The sequence below is a fragment of the Anolis sagrei genome, chromosome 4 (genome assembly GCF_037176765.1).
Source record: "Anolis sagrei isolate rAnoSag1 chromosome 4, rAnoSag1.mat, whole genome shotgun sequence".
In the NCBI taxonomy this organism is placed as follows: Eukaryota; Metazoa; Chordata; class Lepidosauria; order Squamata; family Dactyloidae; genus Anolis; species Anolis sagrei.
Window position 1 is genome coordinate 157,103,819 of NC_090024.1, and position 23,608 is coordinate 157,127,426.

The 23,608-nt window shown below is 36.6% G+C and overlaps 1 protein-coding gene across 22 annotated transcripts in view; it reads right to left on the bottom strand.

The window, feature by feature from the left end:
* ADGRL2 (adhesion G protein-coupled receptor L2) overlaps positions 1-23,608 on the bottom strand; it is a 252,039-nt gene that overhangs the window by 217,701 nt on the left and 10,730 nt on the right. The window lies entirely within an intron of this gene.

Here is a 23,608-nt window from a genome sequence, read left to right on the forward strand (position 1 = left end):
TGTGGACTTTGGAACTTCGCTGCTTTGGATTCGGCTTGCTACAACCTCAGACTTCGTTTGACTATGCTTGCTTCCCTGCGGCTCTTTTGTTTGTTAACTGTTGAATTGCTGTGCTATTTTGTGTGACTCTTGGAGCGCTTTGTTATAATCCAGTTCTTTTCTCCGGATAATCCGGATTATTGCTGCAGTTACTGTTTTTGAACCAGGACTGGTATTTGCCTTTGTGTCTTGACCAGAGACACTGAGTTAAGTGTCTCTGAGTTCTTTTTCTTTGTTTAATAAACTCTATTTTGGAACTAATTCTGAGTCTGGCCCTTTAAGGCGTCTGTGTCCCGTCTAGAAGTCTTAGGACCCCTCCACACAAGCGCAACCCACGTGATAGGTTGCAGGTTAACTTAAGGCACCCAAACGATGCCTCAGATTAATCTGGATTAATCCAGAGTAAACTGGGATTTCCCCGTTTATTTCGGATTTTAAGTAAAACACCTTAACAGATCTGGGCCGCAAGGGCCGGATCTGTTTATGTCTCCCAGATGTTTTACGTATCCCAAATACTGTGAATTTTTAAAAGACAGGACCATGTTTATCTGCCTCTGTTTCAGCTGAAACAACAAAAGTTTTTATAGCAATTTTGAAAATAATTTCAAAATAATTTCTGGAATAAGCTTTTGTGAATTCCACTTCACTTCATTGGGTACATCTGATTTATTTATTTGTCGTGTCAGGACAACCAGTCAAATTATATTATATTTCTAACAGAACAAAGCAAACAAACAGACAAAATACAAAGTTTGTGAGTTTGGTAGTTGATTAAATGTCCTTTGACCAGTATCTGGCCACTTGGAGTGCTTCTGGTGTTGCTGCAAGAAGGTCCTCCATTGTGCATGTGGCAGGGCTCAGGTTGCATTGCAGCAGGTGGTCAGTGGTTTGCTCCTCTCCACACTCGCATGTTGAGGATTCCACTTTGTAGCCCCATTTCTGAAGGTTGGCTCTGCATCTCGTGGTGCCAGAGCGCAGTCTGTTCAGCACCTTCCAAGTCGCCCAGTCCTCTCATTTGGTATCAGCCATTGGTTGAGGTTCTGGGTTTGTGCCTGCCACTTTTGGACTCTCGCTTGCTGATGTGTTCCAGCGAGTGTCTCTGTAGATCTTAGAAAACTATTTCTAGATTTAAGTCGTTGATGTGCTGGCTGATACCCAAACAGGGGATGAGCTGGAGATGTCTCTGCCTTGGTCCTTTCACTGTTGGCTGCTACTTCCCGGTGGATGTCAGGTGGTGCAATACCGGCTAAGCAGTGTAATTTCTCCAATGGTGTAGGGCGCAGACACCCCGTGATAATGCGGCATGTCTCATTAAGAGCTACATCCACTGTTTTAGTGTGGTGAGATGTGTTCCACACTGGGCATGCATACACAGCAGCAGACTAGAGTTCATAAAAGCTTTTATTAAAAGTCTATTTTTCTCAGGCTAATCAGGCTTGTCTTATAAGTATTAGAAAGATTACTAAATAACTAAAAGATTCTTGCAAAGCAGTCTGAAAACCACTGCCATAATAAATGAACTCCAATGATGGGTTTAAGAATTAGGACAGAACAACACAGAACCTGAAGCCATGTTTCCATTCTCAATTAATAGCTTGGAAGGTCTGGCAAAACTTAGTAAAGCATTTGGTTTACTCTAACATGCATTTTATTGTTTTCAATCAATTTTACTTCCCTAGTACATTTGTTCAAAACCTATGAAGGATTTACAGAATCTAGAATTGCTCAATTATTTTGTGTTCCAGATCACAATTGACCATATTTACTTTGGTAAGCATTTTAAAACTAATAAATCTCGATTGCAGTGGCCAAAGAAATGTGCTCTACAAACATAAACTGCTTATTTTATACAATGCTGTTTGAATGTTAAACAAATAACAGTGAACGAATTTAATAATTAGCTACTAAACAGTGTAATATCTATGTCTGGGCATAATTTAGAAGGCTAGAATATTTTTGCACACAACACTCTTCAAACTAAAAACAAAAGACTGGTTCTGGCATTTCATTAAATTAGAATCCTGGATTCCCAGAGTAAGAATGTGCATATGTAGAGTTTATTAATGCTTTAAATTAAACTATTATTCAGCTTTGCATAATGAAGTCTGCTACAATCTTACACGGTAATGACAAAGAGCTTGAACTTAATTTCTAAATGTAAGATGGCACAGCTGAAGCATGCTTGAAAACATAGCCTATATAAAGCCATTCCTGGGCTCGTTGCTTTGCTCAATAATGGTACTAGTTATTCTACATGTGCTCACAAATGCTCTTACTACCTATATTAGAGGAATACATATACTATCTATACATGCATGCATGTACACATAAAAAATCAGCCCTCTGTAGCCATGTATTCAACCAATCATGGTTTACAAATATTTTAAAATTCCAAAAAGAAAACCTTGATTTTACTACAACATTGCATATAATAAGACATCATCCATGGGTTTAGCTATTCAGATGGGTTCTAGAATCAAACCACAGCAGATACCAAAGGCCATGTGTGTGTGCGTGTGTGTGTGTGTGTGTGTGTGTTTTAGAGTAAAGCTTCAGTGTTACCAAAATGCTACTCAGCATTAACCCTCTAGGTCCCATTTCGTAAAAGTGATAGCCATAGAATCATGTAGTGTTAATCAAAACTCAGATTGCAAGGGTGAAAAAAAACCAAAATTCAGTTCTACAATTGAAGAAGTGAACTATCACTGACAAAGAGAGAGAGAGAGAGATCTAAGCGGCCGCAGATGTTTCCAAAGAACTCTGCCAAAACAAACCCTGTTCACATCCAATAGGCCTTCCTATCACCTCACTGTTGTCCTTACTGTCAGGATAACAAAGCAGTTGACAGAACAATGAATTAACTGCTCCCCCCCCCCCCCCCCGCTCTGCAAGGAATTTGATATGGGGACTATATGACAGTGGTTTCAGATCAAAACTGAAGCCAGCTTCTGAATGACTCTCCTTTTAAAAAAGTATCTACTGATGACCAATTTTCCAGCTCCCAGAATCAATGGAAGAGAATAAAAAGGACCACAAAAATCTCACCATTTAGTAAAATCTTCAGCATTTAACTAATGTGTGGTGTATAGTTCACAATGTCAAATACAGAATGAATGCAAGCCTCCATCCGTTTTATGCCTCAGAATAGCCAATATGATAATGATCCCATTAAAGAGATACTAGAAAATGAACAAAATCAAAGAGAAAGGGTTTTGGAAGAGTATGAAAAAAGTGAAAATAGTAAGCTTATAGCAAAAAGAAACTCCAGTCCTTCTAAGAGTATTTAATGGAATTATTAATTTAGTTGAGTTAAAACAACATTTTAATGGTTTAGTGCAGGATGGGCAACTACAGTCAATGCAGCGCTCTATTTCCACAGAACCTTCTGCGGACTTCAGCTCTTCAAATCAAACCAAAATAACATCTCCCAGAAGTGTAATTGACTTCTGATTATGAAAAAAAACTGTTCTGTTTTATTAAGCAGCAAAATTGAGCTGCAAGTTATTTAAAAAGTACTAACTGGCTGGTCCTGTTTTTGAGACAAGGAAGGGGCAAGCCAGGAAACCTAGAGGGACCTGGGTGATTGGTAGGGTCAAGTGCTATAAAAACAGAACCAGGAGGCCAGAGATCCATGATACGTTCGCCCCCTAGTTAATAGAAATCAAGGATAGAAAACTGAATGGTTGCATTTAGATATTATTGAGCATTACTACAACATGTCTAATTGTGTACCAGACTCCCGTATTTCTCTATACCTGCTCCTTTTCCCTGACAATCAGACACATCTATTTGTGTTTAGATCAATCACCATTTAAACATAAACTGTGCTTAGTTTTGATTATTATTAATGAAAAAAGCAGCTTCATAAACTATAGCAGTAGTTCCCAACCTGTGGTCTGTGAACCACCAGTGGTCTGCAAGAACTAAAATATGGCCCATAGCCTCACCGTTACTACACTGTTGCAACAAGAGTGACTGGTCTTGCCAAACCCTCTTATAGTGCCAAGGCTTATTAAATGTAGTTTTCTGTGGGTGAGCAGATGGCGACTACTGGACGGCATATGTTCTGCATCAGAAACTAGAGCTGATGTAGTCTATCCAATGCAATTTTCTGAATCAGCACCCCCAAATAACCAAACCAAATCTAAAGTTGACCAAAAACTGATTTGTAACCCTTTTGGTACTAATGTTGGAGAGTGGGCCCTGGTCAAGTGATTCCTTGTCAAATGGTTCCTGGTCAAAAAAAAAAGTTTGGGAACCACTGAACTATAGTTTGAAGTTGGCTATTTCCCCCACTAGTGATAGTCTTGGACATTAATACATGAATAAAATCTTTTGAATTTTTCTTTGTGATTGTACTTGGGAAGGACAGGAGACCCTAATCTAGTGGTTCTCAACCTGGGGTCCCCAGATGTTTTTGGCCTACAACTCCCAGAAATCCTAACAGCTGGTAAACTGGCTGGGATTTCTGGGAGTTGTAGGCCAAAAACATCCGGGGACCCCAGGTTGAGAACCACTGCCCTAATCAGTTGCTGGGAACCTAGGATTACTTTGTGTTGTGTGCTAACCAGCCTAGTATTTCATGAGAGCCATGCATGTTGAAGTCTGATGCACCAGACTGACCCATAACACAACATTATGACATGGACAATGTCATTGTGTGAAGAGTTTGAACAAAAGCACAGCTACATTTAACTTCTCAGCAGTGAACATATATGCTAAACTGCCATTGTAAAGCCTCACAAGATAACAACAGTTAGGCCTTGTGCAGGGTAGAGTTGTGTAAGAGGGAAAGTAGGATGCATGATACTTCGTGTTCACTACAACTAAGAAGATGTAAGTAAGCTAATAAGATTATGACAATATTTTATTTCTGATCATTAGCAAGGCTGTATGACTCCAAAACAAAAGCTCAATCAGGATATATTCTCCAGAAACTTCTCAATTTTGATGTAAAACCTCTAAACTATTAATAGTTTTTTTTTCTTTAAAACATGCTCCTGGTGTCTTCTGAAACTATGGTGAAAGCTTGATTAAAAGTGCACGGCATATATCCAGACCTTTCCACACCCTTTCGAGTATCAAATTCCTTATTTAAATATTATTACTGTGACTTTCTAACGGTTCACCTTAGCTTTCACATTTCAATATCAATGAGATGTCTACATTTAACATACTCATACTGATATTATTGGCAAAAATCCCCTTCAGGCACTCCTATGTCAATGCAAAAACCTGTAGTCAAATTTCCCTGCTTCTATTTGGTTTCAGCGAACTAGTTTTGAAAGATGCCGAAGATATTAGAAAGAAAAGCTTTTAAAGATCCCTTGTTCAATAAACCTGAGCCCTAATAAGATACTAAAATAGATCTAACATTTTCATATGTCAGCTCTTATTACATCACTTTGCGTAACTCCATAATGTGTCAATATACTTTGTCTCAAAAGGGCTTTCTGATCTATTTTTAAAATATACACATTTGGTTAAGAGTTCAATCAGTGTTTCTTGATCTAAAGCAATCACTTTTTCCTTCATTTTCTTATAAACATGGAAATACCCAGAACACAATTAATACTGCATGTTCGGATTTTACAGCCAACACCCCTTAACATTCCAAAATACCACAATGACCTCTATAGTCGATGGTAAAGAGACCAAAACTAACAATGTGAAAATGAAATCCTGGAGCTTTCCCACAGTATTAACACTCACTAATTAAAAACAACACCTAGAAGGTCTGGCTGAGGATAAATATAGAGGAGAACACCTAACACTCATTTGTTAACTGTCACACAGAATAATCTCCATAAACTTACTCAAAAGTACCTTGGTTCAGTGGCCTTACTTCCAAGCAACATCACTATCTGCAATTCTGCAGCCACTTGAAACAGTAAAATAGCAGAAAGCAAGGTGTGACTGTTACCTTTCTAAAGTATGTGGAAATTAGGAATCTGCACAAGAGTACCATTGAATATTAAGCACGAATTATTACAATGGGGACAATTGTGCAAAAGTTCTCCCTTCATAGTTACTGGGAGGGAATTGGACTGGATGGCCCTTGTGGTCTCTTCCAACTCAACAATTCTTCAGCATACATAGCTGAAGTATCATTAGCACATTGGTTTCTTGTGACTTCTCAAAACATTCATTCATTCATTCATTTATAACAATGTTGTCTCCCCACCTCTCCACATTATTCAAAGTAGCTTTCAAAAGCAGGAAAGAAACTACAATAAAGAGAACAAGTCTAGCTGTTTTTAGCAAATGCCACAAATACAAAGAATGGGGGTGAGGGTGGCAGATGAGCTAAGCTTCCAAAAGCTTATCCAGATAAATAATTCTTTCTGAGCTACTTAAATATTAAAAAGTGAGTATAGTAGCAAAGTGACTCTGTGTTTCTCTACTTTGAATATTGTTTTTCTATGACCAAGAGCTTTCCGAGCAGTCTGATCAATATGTGCAGCCTGATCATGTGTGCTATTTGACTTGTGGGCTTCCTGAAGATGGAGACATTATGTCCACAATCTTTTCCACTGCTAAAGTGGTGAAGTCAAGCACACTGGAATCTACTGCATTCAGATGGTTGGGTGTTAGGGAAAGTTGCCTTGGATTTGCATATCCTCAATTCCCCTCCCTTTGAACATGAGGAGCATGTAGAGAAAAAAGTTTTTGCTTTCTCTTCAACTTTTTAATTTAATCACAGATTTTTGTACCATCTGGCAAAATGTGGTTAATGTCATGTGTGGGCTTTTTTTGAAGCAAGCCACCTTGAAACCAGTGTCTTCAACTCACAGTTCCCGTCCATTAATATTTTGTTACATGCAGTTAAAAACAGAAAACATGTATGTTTTATTATACATAACAAGCAAAATCTGATGTTTTTAAGATTATAGTAGATAGATAGATATGTATATGTGTGTGTGTGCGCGCATGCACACACACACACACACACACACATATCACATGTACACACACAACACTATAAACAACCTACCAGTACTCAACACAATTTTAAACATTTTAAACCAAAATGGGTCCTTTTAGTTCTGCAAATAACTAGGCAAATGCTCTATTGTAGTCTAAAACACATTTATCTTGTAATAATCAATAACTGCCTTGGAACGTCTTCCAAGTCTTTCCAACAGTGACCTAGCGTGTATATTTTTTGCTACCAATTAAGTCCACAATTCACCTATTTTTTTGCCACATACTGTATTTTACAGCTTAATGTCCATTAAATCAGCCACAGTAGTAAACATACTTTTTTCTTTACCATTGTACTAGGTTGTAACTAATCAAAATGTGAAAAGATGCTGTTGTGGAAGAACAGAAGTAATACTGTCCTTCTATTCAAAACCTAGACATTAATTATTCAAGTTTATTGAGAAATGCTACCAAGATGGTGACTAATATTTTTAAGATTGGAGGAGTGAATAAAGAAAATCTTGCAGAACAATTAATATTTGACAAGAATCTCAACTGTTCAGAAACCTGGCATTTTAAACTAGGAGTATTATACTCTGTTCCCTCATTCCTGACTAAAATGTTATATCCTCAAAAGTCTCCAAAACAAACTAAAACTAGATACTTCTAGATGTTACATACTAAAAATGATTTATTTTGTAATTAGTCAAATAATAATCCTCTATATTATATATGGTCATCTTTAAAATTCTGAACAAGAATCTCACAAACCACCAGAAAAAATGCATCACTAATGCAGCGACGGAGCTTAATTATTAGTGGATGATGAGACATCGCTATTGCTACAATTATGGACTGACATAAACATTACCGCAGCAACATAAATGCTGACAAAAACCACTTCCACATAGTAGATCCACAAAGAACTGAATTTGCCTTTCATCTTAACTACATCATCTGGTAGGAATCTGCAATCACACTACATATTCCTTGAAGGGTGGCAGCATTTGCATAGCTACATAAAACAACATCGAACTGACTCACCTGGAAAGCACCTACATATGTTTAAACAACACAGACTCATGAAAGTAGTAAATTAATTTTGGCAGCAGTTACCATTCTGAACTGAACTGGCTTAAATTCTTAGAAGTAAATGATTTTATGATCCATGTGTGTGTAGCTATTGCCAACAGCACTCTACTGTTTCAAGCTTTCTAATATTAAATTAATAGGATACTACACCACAGGAGATAGTTTTTAACTATAGGCATGTCTATATGGGCCCCAAATTGGGCCAGAGGTCCACATGACATTCAGGGACTTCTGATCCCGAATGCAGGGTTAAACAAGGTGACCCAATTTTGCCCATGATTGCAGAAATCAAAGAATGCTTCAAGCTTCCCTGAAGTTCTGCATTTTGGAGTTAGTGTGAATAGCTGGGCTGGTTCCAATTCACAAGTTGGCAATGCTTCAGACCAGCTACAGATTTAGGGTGTCAGTTTAGATAGATCCTATGTGATCTCTAGTCATGATTAATATGGATTCCTATGTTAATACAATTCATAAGGATGTACAAGGAGCAGATCAATTAAATTAAGAACAGTAAATTTAAAAATTATGGTATCTGCCGTTGAGTGCCATTCTAAAGTCAAAATCTAGCAAATAAACCAGCCAACCAACCTCATAATGCATCTGAATAAACGGTTTCTCATTATCATGTTTCAGTAACCCCGTTATTCTGTTATAGTTTTAAAGATTTTAAATTCAAACTCTCTTTTTACTTGAACATTACTACAAAAGGTTTCTAAAATATATTATTGGAAATAATTATGGCCTGCAAAGATACCATAATATTATTACCCAATATACGAATGTACTGTATAAGTCTAGTAATTGACTCAAAAAACCAACCCGCAAAAATTGAGTTAACTTATCCCTGAGTTCTGTGAGTACTGTGCCTTCATTAACACAAAAAAGAACCATCCACTTCTTTGAATGGTATAAAGGCAAGAGCTTAGCCCATTCCAGAGGAACCTAAAAGAAGCAACAAACTCCTTTAGTCTCTCCATCATCTTCTTTTTGAATGCCTGGGTAGGGATATGGTCATGGCAGCCAGGGGCATCAGCCTCTTGAAGTGGCACTGAAGCTTTGTCTCACAGGTCACATCAAAATCCATAATTTTGGCCACAAAACCTACCTTTGACTTATATTTTGGTCAACTTATATAGGAGAATATTCAGAAATGTCTATGAAGCATGTTGATACCATAGTTAACAGTGGGAGCAACAGCAGTTATTAACAACATACAAGAGTGGTCCTTTGTGGAAAAATTCTTGTATGCCACTGATACCATGGAATAGTAGTACTGTGAAGAATAGACTTATCACACTACACTGTTATAGTGCTATATTCCTCATTAACTGCCAAAATCTAAAATCCTGAGATTTGTAATTTATAGAAAGCCACTTGGGATTCTCACCCAGAGCTCTTGTGGCCTCACTAAACTACAAATGCCAGGATCCCACGGGATCTTGCCACATCAATTAAAGTGGAATATAGAAGTATAAGAGTATAGCAAATGTGTGAAAGAAAAGTTCGTAAATGCATACTGATTCCAGGATCCACAGAGAAGTTGTAACGAATTTTAAAAGTAAAACTAATCACCCCATACCAAAAATCACCTCACAAAATGGAATTTGTTGTGTAAAGGCATGCATACATCTTTGAACCAAGACACTCATTGTGTAAAGAAGTCTGTACACAATCACCAGTGTCAACAAAAAATAGCCCTACTGATTCATTACTATTCACCTTTCCACATGTTAATTGGGTTTTGCTTTGACAAAGCAGAGAAGAAAAAGAGAAAATTGCCTGTAAAAAGGTAGCAGATGGGAGGTGTATTAAATAAAAGTGAACAGCATGAGGGAGTGTCATTCCACGTTTCTATCAGCAGAAACTCAGGGATATGTAATCTATCTCTCTGACCCCTCCTCCCTTGCCCAATTCCCTCAAAATCATCTCTAGAAGACTGGAAAAGCTTCCAGAGCGAATTTTTGGGTAGAGTGAAAGATTACAGGGTGGGGTGGATAAATGTCCAATTCTTTGCCAATTCAATATTGCATTTGTTGGCAGTTGGACTAGTAATAAATCATTCACTCGGGAAGAATAGGGAAGAAAATATATCACAGACTTTACTAAGATTCAATAACACATTTACTAAGATTATTAGATTATACATGTCTCAACTATTTGCAAAATTCCAAAGATTACACATATGCTGTGTAATTGTCAATTTTATAGTCTTCTATGGTTCAAAACATTGTCAACATGTAATATATTTTATTTATGTAATTTTTATCCCTCCTTTTTCCTGCCATGTGACTCAACACATAGGTATGTCATTAAAAGAAATGTATTCTAGCCTTTCCTGGTTACACAGAACTAGTTAAGACAATTATTATGATGTTAGGCATTACATTTTATTATTGGTAGTGCCGCAATTGATTACTATAAATGTTAATTCAGCTGCAAGGGCTTTTAATGCAATTAGTGTTCATGATCGGTATATGATACTTCTATTTTTTTGAGGGGGGGGGGCTTGTTGGATTCCACTTGCTCCACAATCTGCAAATATTCTTTTCTATACCAAAGTTTTTGATCCCTTGTTTTGGGAGTGGCTCTAATGTTCCTGGGATTCCAAGAAAATATTATAACGGCCAAGTTTCCTCTCTTACTTAGAAAAAAACATTAAATGTAGAAAGAAAAACCAAGCATTTCAACCAAATATAATGCACATGATGTTGAAACAACCAGGTGTGTGTGTGTAAAGTCATTTGCAATTCATTTCCAAATGTTAACACCTTTATTCCCTTTGGGCAGATCAAAGTCAAGAGCTAAAGTATTAATTCCAACGCCTCTCTTATTTGAAATGTTTTCATGAAAACCACGAGGTAGGGGGAGGGGAATTGATTGGTAGTCCTTTCTAGAGCAGATTCATTGAGATTCATGCCTTGTGGATTAGTTGCAAATAAGCAGCAACATTCATTTCAATGAATCTGCTCTAGATAGTACTATATACTATATACGAGTCGCCCTAGGGCTGAGAGCGGCGGCTAACAAATGAAAGAAATAAATAATAAATAAATAATAAATATAACCCCTTTGAATGTTTGGTTGTGTATTAGGGAGTGGGACAAGCTTCAATCCTCAGTACCTTCCATTTAGAATTAGGTCACTCTCAGAATGCAGAGTCCTTTCAAATAATCTTTTTATCTTTCATGAAATATCTGTTTCAAGCAGATTGTGAGCTGTTTGGAGCTCTTATAAGAAAGGGCGTGACACAAATTGAATGAATAATACATTTGTTATACTGAAAGCAAAAACAATGCACTGAAGAAGAAATCTAATTTACAAGCAAGACAAATAATATAGCATTTCCAGCTGTAATGCTATGCCCACCTATCTGGAACTAAAATCCACTGACTTCAAAGGGACATATTTCAGATTAGACATTTATAGGATTGTGCTGCTAAAATATGAACTAGATAACAACAAAGTTCTTTTTCAGCCATGTCTTATTTTAAATGAATATTACAGGTCAGTATTCATAAAAAGAAGCAACATTAAGAAACACAGAAAATCACTAAGGATTTTGCCTATACATTTTATAGTATAGTCTTATATAGATAGTACGATAAAACTTTAAAAATAAAATCATTTGTGTGTGAGAGTATGTGTGTGTGCATGTGCTCCTGAGAAATTAATACACTTCTTCTTTAACAAAGCAGATACTAAAATTACACTACTATAACCACCCGTGGTTCATCATAATTTACATTTTAAAAGACACAGGTGAGGTTGAAAATAGAATTAAGCAATTTCGTAGCAGACAACATTTAAGATAATCAAATAAACAATGTGAAAATCGAGACAGCATTGGAATGTTCAATTATAGAACTATTTTAATTAAAAATAAATACATGCATACAGTTAGGTGTTTTTAAAAAGCATTAGGTCCAAGTAATCATCTACTATTTAAAAATTAAACCGCTGTTCATTCACGAAATTTCCATTCTTTAATTATTGTCAAAGTAACTGAAAACACAAGACGTAATTAATTCATTCCTACTTGAGTTTAATCAGCAGCCTACTTAAACCACTTTCTCCTACCTTCAGTGCAAATAGCAATTATTTCTGACTTTTACTCAATTGGTATGTTGAATTTCCACCTCAAGAAATATGGCTGACATTTCATTTTGGAAGGAAGAAAATGGTATTCATTCTGAAATTCGTGAGCCATGGAAAAAATATTAGAAAAATAAAAACTCTACTAAAACTATACACAAACATTAAGCCAAGCAATACAGGAAAACATTGATGCAAACTGTATGTCAGGGAAACAAAGTAAATAACCACATACAGGTATAAACTAATTATTGAATTTTCTTAATCTAGCAATATTGTAAACCATTAACAGCATTCCTTTCTACTGAAATGACAATCTCGTTGCAACATTTGGAGAAATGTTGTTAACAAAATACCTTGCAATGTAGCAGAGAGATATATATTCTGTACAGCTGACAAATTAAAATGAAAAAAAATCATCCACAGGTATATTTCAAAGATTCGCCTGCTTTGATGTAGCCTTTGCAGCAGTTTTCCCCTCTTTTCCTTCCTCATTCAATAGCACCTGGTCACTTACATTCCAAATGCCAAATAATAAAAGTTTTTATTTGGCATATCAATGGCATTCTTCCAAAGGTATGAAAATAAATGCTCAAACAAAACAAAAATCATTGCTCTATAGAAAAATCACTGCTCTATGCATAAATGCTTTCTCCCACGACTTGCTTGTGAGGCATCATCATTTAAAATGAGCACGGAGAGCAAAAGGAATACAGAGCTCACATATAGGTTTGTGATCTCTCACCAAGGAGGAAAAGGCTTTGAGCAAAACACACCAACACCAACTCCAAAGGAGACTGAAGTGAGTGACTCAGGTAGCGTGGCTGGCTGGCTTTCCCAAAACCACACAATGGCATGTTTGCACACAAACACATACAGTAAAGACATATCAATCAAACAAATAACAGCATGGCCTTTTTGAAACTGGCACAGAGCATTCCCTTCTCTTCTGTTAAGAGGGAGGGGAAAAATATGGTGTAGTTAGATTTACAAGCTTCAAAGAAAGATGCATTGAGTTTCAATAGTAGACATGGCTAAAGGAAGTTGCAAACCTGGCTGCATATTGTTTTATTTCTGTACTATAGGTTTAAAGCTCTTTTTGGTCATGCTATAGAATTTCAGTCTGGATGAAGCTATACGATAACTTCAATTTTTGTTATGGGATTAACACCACTCAATAGAATTAGGGTTTACTTCTAAATAAATATGCATATCATTAGATTGCACAAATTATTGATCAGACAAGCTAAAAAATTCTTGTGTTACAGATAAGTAAAGGTTATAACTGAATTCCAAACCCAGCAATGCATACTTTAGGGTTACCATACTTTGAAAAGCAAAAGAGGGCACGTACTTAAAACCACCCATCACTTTTAATACATCAATATGATGACTCTCCCTTACTTGATGACCTGTGAAGACTGCTACTTTAAAATATTGCAAACCATCATTTTATTTACTTATACATTTTAATGTCTTATTTTGTCAAATTTATTAATATCAACATTTGATCTGATTATTTCAATAATGTTTCAACCCAATCTGGAATTGAGAGGCCCATAGATTGCATTTGCTGATCTGTTACTCCGGCACTACAGATTCTCATACCAACTCTGCAATGTAGCAGGGAAAACTAACAAAGGGAGTCAAAAGAAGACAACAAAATGGGCAATGAAAAAAAATGTATTTGGAAAGGGAAAGGAATAGGGTAAAATAAGCATCCAGGTATTCTGGAGGAAAGGGAGGAAGTCTACAACCACTTCACCTCATGCAGTAGGCGCCCCCATTGGCACAGTGGGTTAAACCCTTGTGCCGGCAGGACTGAAGATCGAAAGGTCAGAGGCTTGAACCCGGGGAGTGTGGGTGAGCTCCAGCTCCCCATGTGGGAACATGAGAGAAGCCTCCCACAAAGATGGTAAAATATTTTTTAAAATCTGGGCATCCATTGAGCAATGTCCTTGCAGATGGCCAATTCTCTCACACCAGAAGCAACTTGCAGCTTCTTAAGTCACTCCTGACACAAAAGAAGAGGAAAAAAATGCAAAAACTCCAAACATACCAGAGCCACTGTTCCCTCTTCTGCCTCACTCTCTGAATTCCACTGGTGCTGAGTGATGATTAATTTGCAAACTATAATCCTAGCCATCCCCAGTGATGTGATATTCTCCATACAGTACTTTGTTTTATATCACAGTTTTGCAAAATAATATTTAAATTTAGAAAAGGCTGCTCCCTTCCAAATTTCAAGGGGAACTTTGTAAAACATCCAACACTTTTTAAAAAGCTCCCTGAAGATAAAATTTAGCTCTGACAAAGAAGACATATGATAATCCTAATATACTTCTTATAGCCCTTTTTCAAGCTGTGAATTTGCTTTAAACAACACAAAGGTTCAAAAATCCTAAACTGTTCCAGTAAAAACTCTGATGCATAAAGGTATAACACTAATTACCGATGACATGAAAAAAGTAGCAGCTGATACTTGGAATGTTTTGAAAACATCTATACCACTGCTATCATATACATCAAAATGATGCATGATTATAATTACTAAAAGCCAACGTGTAGCATACAGCAGCAATGTTTTCTTAGCAAAAATCATAAAAGGAAGAAAAAAACACCTCTGGATGGGTTTAGAATTAGATACATGCAATGGGAGAAACTGGAATCAGTCTTTCCCACTGCCTTCTTGAGATGGCAGTATCTACATTCTCTCTAAGATGCCTCTGTACAATATTCAAGGATTCCAGTCCCTTAACAACAACAACAACAACAACAACAACAACAACAACAACAACAACAACAACTTTATTTGTGCCCTGCCCCATCTTCCCAGAGGGACTCAGAGCGGCTTATGAGACAACAACAATGCAGAATACAATATACATCAAAACATTAAATAAGTAAAAAAAAGACCCTACATAAAATAAGAAAAAAACAAACAAACAACAATTAAGACAAAACACATCAAAACAAAATGAATTAAATGAAAACATAAACAATAAATAATAATTAAAAACCATACTATACAGTCCCTTCTCTTCACACCCCTTCACTTGAACCAACTATAGATATTAGGCTCTCATGACTATCCAAACACTATTCTCAATAGTCTGGCAGAGAAAGATAGGGTGGGGAATTCTCTTTTGGTTACTATAGATATCTCACTATAGAGCCAAATCTATGTCAAAGTTATAACTTTTTATACAATGTATTTTCCCCTTCTTCTCCACCTTGTAATCTGTGTGCAAAAAAGGGGTCTGGCTTGAACACAATGAATAATAATAATGTATTTATTAAGAAGTCTGTCTAAGCCTCAATATGCTCAGCAGTCCTCTCCTAAGTCAGCCATGAGGTGGTCCAAAATAATAAAGTATCTACTTCCTGCTTTTACAGTAATCTGTTTATAAACTAATCAAAATTTGTTATTGCATCTCAACTTTGTGGTAAAATATACCCAACAGAGAAAGACCTTAAGCCTGAAAAAATTCAATCCTCTCTTTTCCTGTGAGTGTGGAACAGATTTCTAGTTAGTTTACAGTAATCCTGTGATTTACTCATAAAGTAGGCTCATAAACCATAGTTGGATCCCAATGTATTTCAATGAACCATAGCTTAAATAAGTAACAGTTCCTCTTAAGTTTACAAAAAAATCCTACAAAGCTAACAAAGAAAGCAGATGGCCACACAACATGAGATGGAAGGAAGGGAGGTTATGTCACAGACCTACGTGAAATTTTTTCACCTCACCGACTTTCCATGTGTCTTCTCCGAAAAAGTTTAAATGGTCAAGTCCTACTGATAAAGAGTCAATTTCTGTAGATTTCACTAATAGAACATAAGCACAACGTGTTTTATCTGGTTATAGACTACCATGTATTCATTCCACAGAAGCACAAATAGCTATCCAATACCTATTAAAGCAGATGATCAGTTGCCTGCAATTATTCATTCAGACAATTACTTTACACCATATTTAAAGCGGCTGTTTCAATTTACTTCTTGCAGAAAATAATGAACCAAATCCATACTAAACATTCTCGGCACAGAAATGTTAAATATTTTGAAGGTAGGAATCCAGCAGAAGTTATCTACTGGAGGAAGGGAGCCGGAAGGAAATCTGAATGTCCTCATGTTCAGATTAAGACCTGCCTTATGCTGCCCTGGAGAGTCACCAAACACAGGACAATCCAGTAGCTTCTGGAAGGAAGAGAAATCATGGTAATCACCTTCCCAACCCATAAAGTACAAGCATAACTCTAATAAGCACTCCTCTGGGTCCAGGCCAATAGTTGTAAAATGTACTGTATTAGACAGAAAAAAATATTCTAAAATTATTCTACATTATTTGACACTGTCAAAAACCCAGTACAGACAGTGACTTCTTGCAAAACTTGGGTGAAACAGTCAGGGCCCTATATCGCAGAATATCAAGGCAGAATAACCCACAATACATGCTTTGAATTGGGGGCCCTTCTACACAATCCTGTATCCCAGAATATCAAGGCAGAAAATCCCTCAATATCTGCTTTGAACTGGGTTATCTGAGTCCACACTCAGATAATGTGGGATTTTCTGCCTTGATATCCTGGGATATAGGGCTGTGTGGAAGGGCCTTGGATTATCTTATGCTTTGAACTTGGTTATCTGAGTTCGCACAGCCATATATCCCAGTTCAAAGCAGGTAATGTGGGATTTTATTCAGCTGTATGTATAAGGGATGAGTCTACACTGCCATGTATTCCAGTTAAAAGCAGATAATGTGGGATTTTATTTAGCTGTGTGGAAGGGGCCTCAGGCTCTAAAATTCATGAACCTTTGGAAGGGAAATGACAAAGCTGCAGGAAAAATCCAAAACCCATCAAGAAAACTTTTCAGTCCCTAATGCTTTGTATTTTGTGCCCGAGGGCCCTTCCACACACCCCTATATCCCAGGACATCAAGGCAGGAAATCACACATTATCTGAGTGTGGATTCAGATAGCCAAGTTCAAAGCAGATATTGAGGGATTTTCTGCCTTGATATTCTGGGATATAGGGCTGTGTGAAAAGGCCCTAAGTGGATATAATCGGGAGAGAACCCATGCACACTCTTAGGGCTCTTCCACACAGTCCTATATACCAGAATACCAATGCAGAAAATCCAACAATATCTGCTATGAACTGGGTTATCTGAGTCCACACTGCCATATACCCCAGTTCAAAGCAGAAAATGTTGGATTTTGTTCAGCTCTGTGGAGGGGACCTCTAATAGTCGTGTAAAATGTACAGAGACTATAGTGACGAGCTCAACTGTTTTGATAATTTAGAAATTATGCCAAATTAAGGAATATTTTTAAATGCCATAGAAATGGACAGCACGATTATGAATACTGATAAATAATGCATGTACATAGTACATAGTAAATAATACACAGAACCTACAAAATCACAGTGTAACAAAGATAATATGGATCCTTAGTGGTGGCCAGGATCCTTGAATTTTACCAGCTGTTATGGATCTCATTCCATTTTGATTGATTTGGCAAACACCAGAATCTCCTTACAGGGAGAGTATAGTAGGCCTCAGTAGTAAACCCAGGGCAGGAAAACCTTTTTCACACAATGCAAACTTTACCTATGCTTGTCAGAACCTAGCCCATTAAACTAAATAGACTGTGAAGACTGTGTGTTGATCTGGATTGCTTTGAGTTTTCTGAGTTGTATGGCCAAGCTCCAGAAGCATTCTCTCCTGATGTTTTTCCCACATCTATGGCATGCATTCTCAGAGGTTGTGAGGTATATTGGAAACTAAGCAAGGGGAGGTTATATATCCGTGGAATGAACTGGGTGGGAGAAATAACTCTTTGTCTGTTGGAGGCAAGTGTGAATGCTGCAATTAATCACCTTGATTAGCATTGAAAAGCCTTGCAGCTTCGAGGCCTGGCTGATTTCTCCCTGAGGGGATCCCTTGTTAGGAGGTGTTATCTGGCCCTGATTGTTTCATGTCTGGGATTACCCTGTTTTCAGAGGGTTGTTCTTTATTTACTGTCCTAATTTTAGGTGTTGATCGGCTGTGCACCAACCTCCGCACATTAAAAAAAAACTCATGCACAGGCATCTTCCAAGAACTTGGAAGATCATCATACTTGGACAACGAGGGAACACCTAAGTAAACTAAATACATTGCAAATACAAAGATTATTGTATTTATTAATGGTTATAAATAACCTCTGAGCCCAGCAGACAATGTCCAATAAAATATTATTTAAAATAGATTAAAAGTTTTAATCTATTGCTTAAAGGCAAATGAAATTAATAAAATTAAAACAGTTTGAAAAGCCAACACTGGTTTCATGGGTTTTCTTCCTACAACCTATATATATCCCAGAGAATGAAATTTCACTCTGTTAAGACTCTGATATTTTTTATGTTCAGGAAAAGTTTTTCTGGCTTGGTCAGAGCTTCCAACAAGAAAAAGGTGCTAAAATGAGACATTCACAGACAGGTAAAATTGGATTAGAAAATACAACCCTATGAGACCCAAAACATTCTTTATAAGGCAGAGTTTCCTATTCAACCAAATAAAATGTTGTGTGAAACTATTAATTCCTTCCTGTCCCCTTCCCACATATAAAAAAATACAACCTATCTATTTTTTAACTTCATCTTAACAGACTGTAACAAATCTTTACACCCAACTGCAAGAATCCAGAGTTTTATGAAAACATAATGCTGTTCAGTACTAAGAAGGGCTGCCTTCCAGATCCTACCAATTGGGCTTACAGTTTAACACATCTGAAGTCAAAGCATGTTTTTAAAATGTAGGTTGAATTTCACCAGAGCTAAAATTCCACAAAGTCTATCAAGGAGTATTTCTACATTTTGACTGTCTTGCCACCATAATCCTATTGGAGTGTAATTGCTAAAATTCTTACCCGTTATGAAAATGTTCCACATAAATGGGGTACCAAGTTGTTATTATAAGACATGGCCATGCAGTGAAAGGGTAATTCCTATACAATAACCTTGCCAATACCATAAATCTCTTTATTAGACAACAACCTATTACAGAGAGATCTACTTAACTGTTTCCCTACTTAAAGGGCCATTTGGTGTTACAGTAACAAGCTGATTTTTCACTTTAGTGAGGATTAGCCAATATAAATAACGAATCAGCACCAAGATGGTGTCTTTTTGTGACACCGATAAACCTTTTCTTGCTGTTTTTTAATGATAATTCAAAAAACAATAAGACTGAACATAATGCGCACATTTCCAAGCTTATAACAAGGCAATAAACCCACAGAAAAATCAACTCTCAAACCAATTTTCTGGGAGGATTTATTGCAAGTGAGCAGTTTGCTGAGTGCTATTTCTTCTTTTATGGAATGTGCAAATATTCATAATGCTTTATCTCATATTAGCATCACCGCAAATCGCATGCAAGCTACTCGACCTGAAAAAAAGAACACTATGCTTTTACAGAGTTAAACAATACTTATATGCATTCTCTCTCCTCAGCAGCAAAATATCAAGTCATATTTATTTTTCTTACCAATATTTCTTTTTCTTCATTGAGTATCATAGGGCCTCATCATCCAAAAAATATTATTTAAATTCTAAAGCATGCAGATATTTTTACTCATATTGCTAAACTGCAAAAAAGCAGCACTACAAAGGCAAATAATAGTCTATTGGAAGAAAGCTTGTATTTATTAAATGTATAATCCAATATTAGTTCAGGTCTGGTCTTTTTAAAGCAGCCAGCAGTTCTGTGCATGCCGCCCACCCCCCAAAAAAGGTTCAATGTTGTAGCCTTTACAAAATATAACTGCTATACATCTCATTTAGCTGTCATTATGTTAATTTATCATTTCTGTTGGTGATGATTCTTACTTTATTTTTGGTCAAGATATAAACGTTTGCGGTTAACCTTTTATCTGTACAGCAACCAAATCAATTTGAAAGAATAGTTAGTTAAAATTAAGGAAAATTAAACATCCATTTAATACTTTCCCTTAACACACCAAAGCCTGCATCAAGTTGGAGAAGTTTTACAATCTGCAACAAGGATACTTAGCTGAGAATTTCCTTGCTAAAAGCATTCTGGTTTCAAAAGTTTGTTTACAATGCTTTTAAGACAACCCCACAGATATGATCAGCAAAGGAAATAAAATCTGTTTTAAAGCCAAATGAAAGCGAGTCAATTGTGCCATTTACATCAGAAATATAAGGAATGCCATTTTGACATTGAATCATCTTTTTTTCAACATATGAAATTTGTAAGAGGTTTCCACCTACCATCAATGAAGTCAGCCTTTTTTTGCAAAGCACAAATATAGTTTATGTATAAAAACACGTTTGTTCTGAGGAAGTGTATCAGGCAATGCTCTTACAAACAGGAATTGCACTGATGCTGGAAAACAATTTCAGCCCTTAAATGCCATGATTATTCTGATTATATCATATGAAAGCTCCCTCTGCAGGTAATAAGAAGAGCTAGCAAAAAGTATGTGGAAAATGCAAACTTTAGCACAAGAATACAAACCACTGAACACAGTTGAAAAGAAATCTCTGAAGATCACCTGTTCCCCAAAAGGTTTTCATTATTTGGTATCAGTGGATCTTAAAGAGTACCCCCAGAATATCCTCATGCTCCACTCCCTTTCAGCGTATTAACCTCCTCCTTCAAAAGTGTTAAACAAGCAGCTTCGGTTTTCTGCATACCAAGATGCCAATGCTCCTTTTTCAAAGTCACATAAAGGCTTTTATGGGAAAAGGAAAACCAACACCAAACCATGAACCATCCTGTCGTGGAAAGACCACCCAAAACAAGTCATCACTTCCAGGCTAAACCATCTCCTTATCCAAAATAAACAAACACAGCACTATGGCTCTGTTTAATGTCCCTCTGCCACCTAAACCAGAACCTATTCCACTTGGGATTAACTCTCTGACTCCAAGTTTAGTATCAATTACACTGCATACAAATGTGGGTATTTTAAGAAAAACAAACACATCTTAACTAATGGGAATACTATTTCTGAAGAAAACCACTTACCAGTTTTCAGAACCCATTTCCGTCACATATATATATATGTGTGTGTGTGTGTGTGTGTGTGTGTGTGCCTTTAAAAAAAGTTCCAGAAAAACACTAACTTAATGATATTTATGCCTAATGTGTGCAAAAAGTACAAGTTAACCTGATTACAAATAAACCCAATTCTCTGTTTAGGAGCCATAGTGAAATCATACTATATAACCTTTTTCATATGGAAGAAAACAGTGTTACCTTTTTGAAAGAGCTTATTTGTCTTAATTTTCAGCAAAGCCCACTCATACAAACATTTAAAGGTTTGTGGTCGCAACGATGGTGACGACACCTTTGCTCTTCTCAACAGAAGGCTCCTCTATAAACTGGGTAAGGCACTTTCAGTTGCTGAAGTTTATTTCTTTAACAATAATATTCCATTCTCAGGGTGTGGATGAATTTGCTGTTTTTGAGGGATGTAATGTTCAGCATACCTTGCATACTATTAGCGGAGCAAAGCATTCGTTGTTGAGTTTTTTAACCAATTTACCTTTAAAACATTAAGGAGAAATTGTGTAAAATAATGTGTAATGATAATATGGGTAAAATAGACGGTGAAAAGGTCACTTGATTAAAAGAAAATACAACACTGCACAGAAAGGATATCAAACTACAACATACACATAATCATATATCCAGCTCTTTTTGGTTATAGGAAAGCCTCTAGTGGCCAAATCTATCCTTTGTCATTAACAGATCCTTTTTGACAATCTGTAATGATGTGAAAAACTGGGGAACTAGGGCAGTTGTGAAAAAGGGAATACTATGGTCACATTTCAAACAATTTAATAAATTTAGTAATACAAGATTTTTGAGAAATGTATTTGCTTGGAACACAAAACAGCATATTTTATTTTTGTCTGCAAATTAAGAGGAAAATTGGAATAGCCCAAAGCAGAAAAACAAACATATAATCAATTTCTTTTTCCCTTTCCGTTTTACCTTACTAGTCAGCAAGTTTTTATTTCCAAGCTTTTCTTTCATCAGCTGAGCAAGATTAACTTTAATATACCAAACCTAATTTCCAGGTTTTTTAATAACACATATATATGTGTTAGCCACATATATATGTGGCTAAAAATATTTCAAAAGATAGCCATTTAGTCTAATGTGTATCTGCACTCTGCACAAAGGCATCAGCCTTCTCCTTCAGTAGAAAATATCTCATCCACATATAAAGGCAATCACAATTGTAGCTGAGCACTCCATACCACTGAAAATGATACATGGTGGTTGAAAGAAAGAAACCACTTTGGAGAATGATATCTTTGGTGATTCACTTTATTTACCCACTTCAAATGGACTCTGTACCTTGATGAATTCTGTTTACTCAACCATGATAAAAAATGCAGGATCTTGAATCAAGCGATGGCATAGCAAAATGGGATCAGACAATGACTGAGTCACATCAGCCTCCATGCATTATCAGAAAATCTAACTCAAGTGCTTGCCAAAAAGTACCACCCAGCAATATCTTATATGGGAAAACAGGAGTTGAACTGACTTAGCAAAATTGCTTTGCCATTTTAATCATTCTCTCCCTTTACGCATGCACACATATCCATATAATTTCCTGGATACATTCAGGTGACATTTTCTTAGCATGCTACTACGGTAGAAAATATCATGATAAAATCTATTTCTGATGTTCATGCTGTGGTGTTATTCTTAAAATAGCCAAAATACTACTAGAAAGCTCCAACATCAAGTTTCAGCGGGGACTAAAAAGAAGCATTCCAGAATCCAAATGTACTAGTGAATGTATTGTCAAAGGCTTTCATGGACGGAATCACTGGGTTGTTGTGAGTTTTCCAGGCTGTATGGTCATGTTCCAGAAGCATTCTCTCCTGACCTCATAACCTCTGAGGATGCCTGCCATTAATGCAGCCGAAACGTCAGGAGAGAATGCTTCTGGAACATCCCCAAACAGCCCGGAAAACTCACAGCAACCCACTGTACTTGAGAATCTTTGTGAATATGTTTTTTTTTCTTTCATACTATTTACAGTGATTAATTGGAAATATATAAAGGACTTCCAGGATGTCTAATCACTATGATTATTCAGTGGTGAAAGTTTGAAGCTCTTCAAAAGATTTAGCTTAGAGGAAGCTTGCTTTCAAATAAAACCATTCTCCCAAATCATTCCAAAATTCCACATCAATCCAAGTCTCATATTGAATGCTCTCTCTATATATCATCGGCGCACAAAGAGAAATCTCACAATCCAAAATAAGATTAGTCATCCATTTCCCCAGCAGCAAAGAACAATTTGGGCTGTAATGGAAGTTAACACATTCTGTCATCTAGTTTCAGAGTAATAATCGTTCTGAGGTGTTGATTGATATGAAAATACCTACAGCAGACACAACATGCAGCTCAAGGAAAAGAT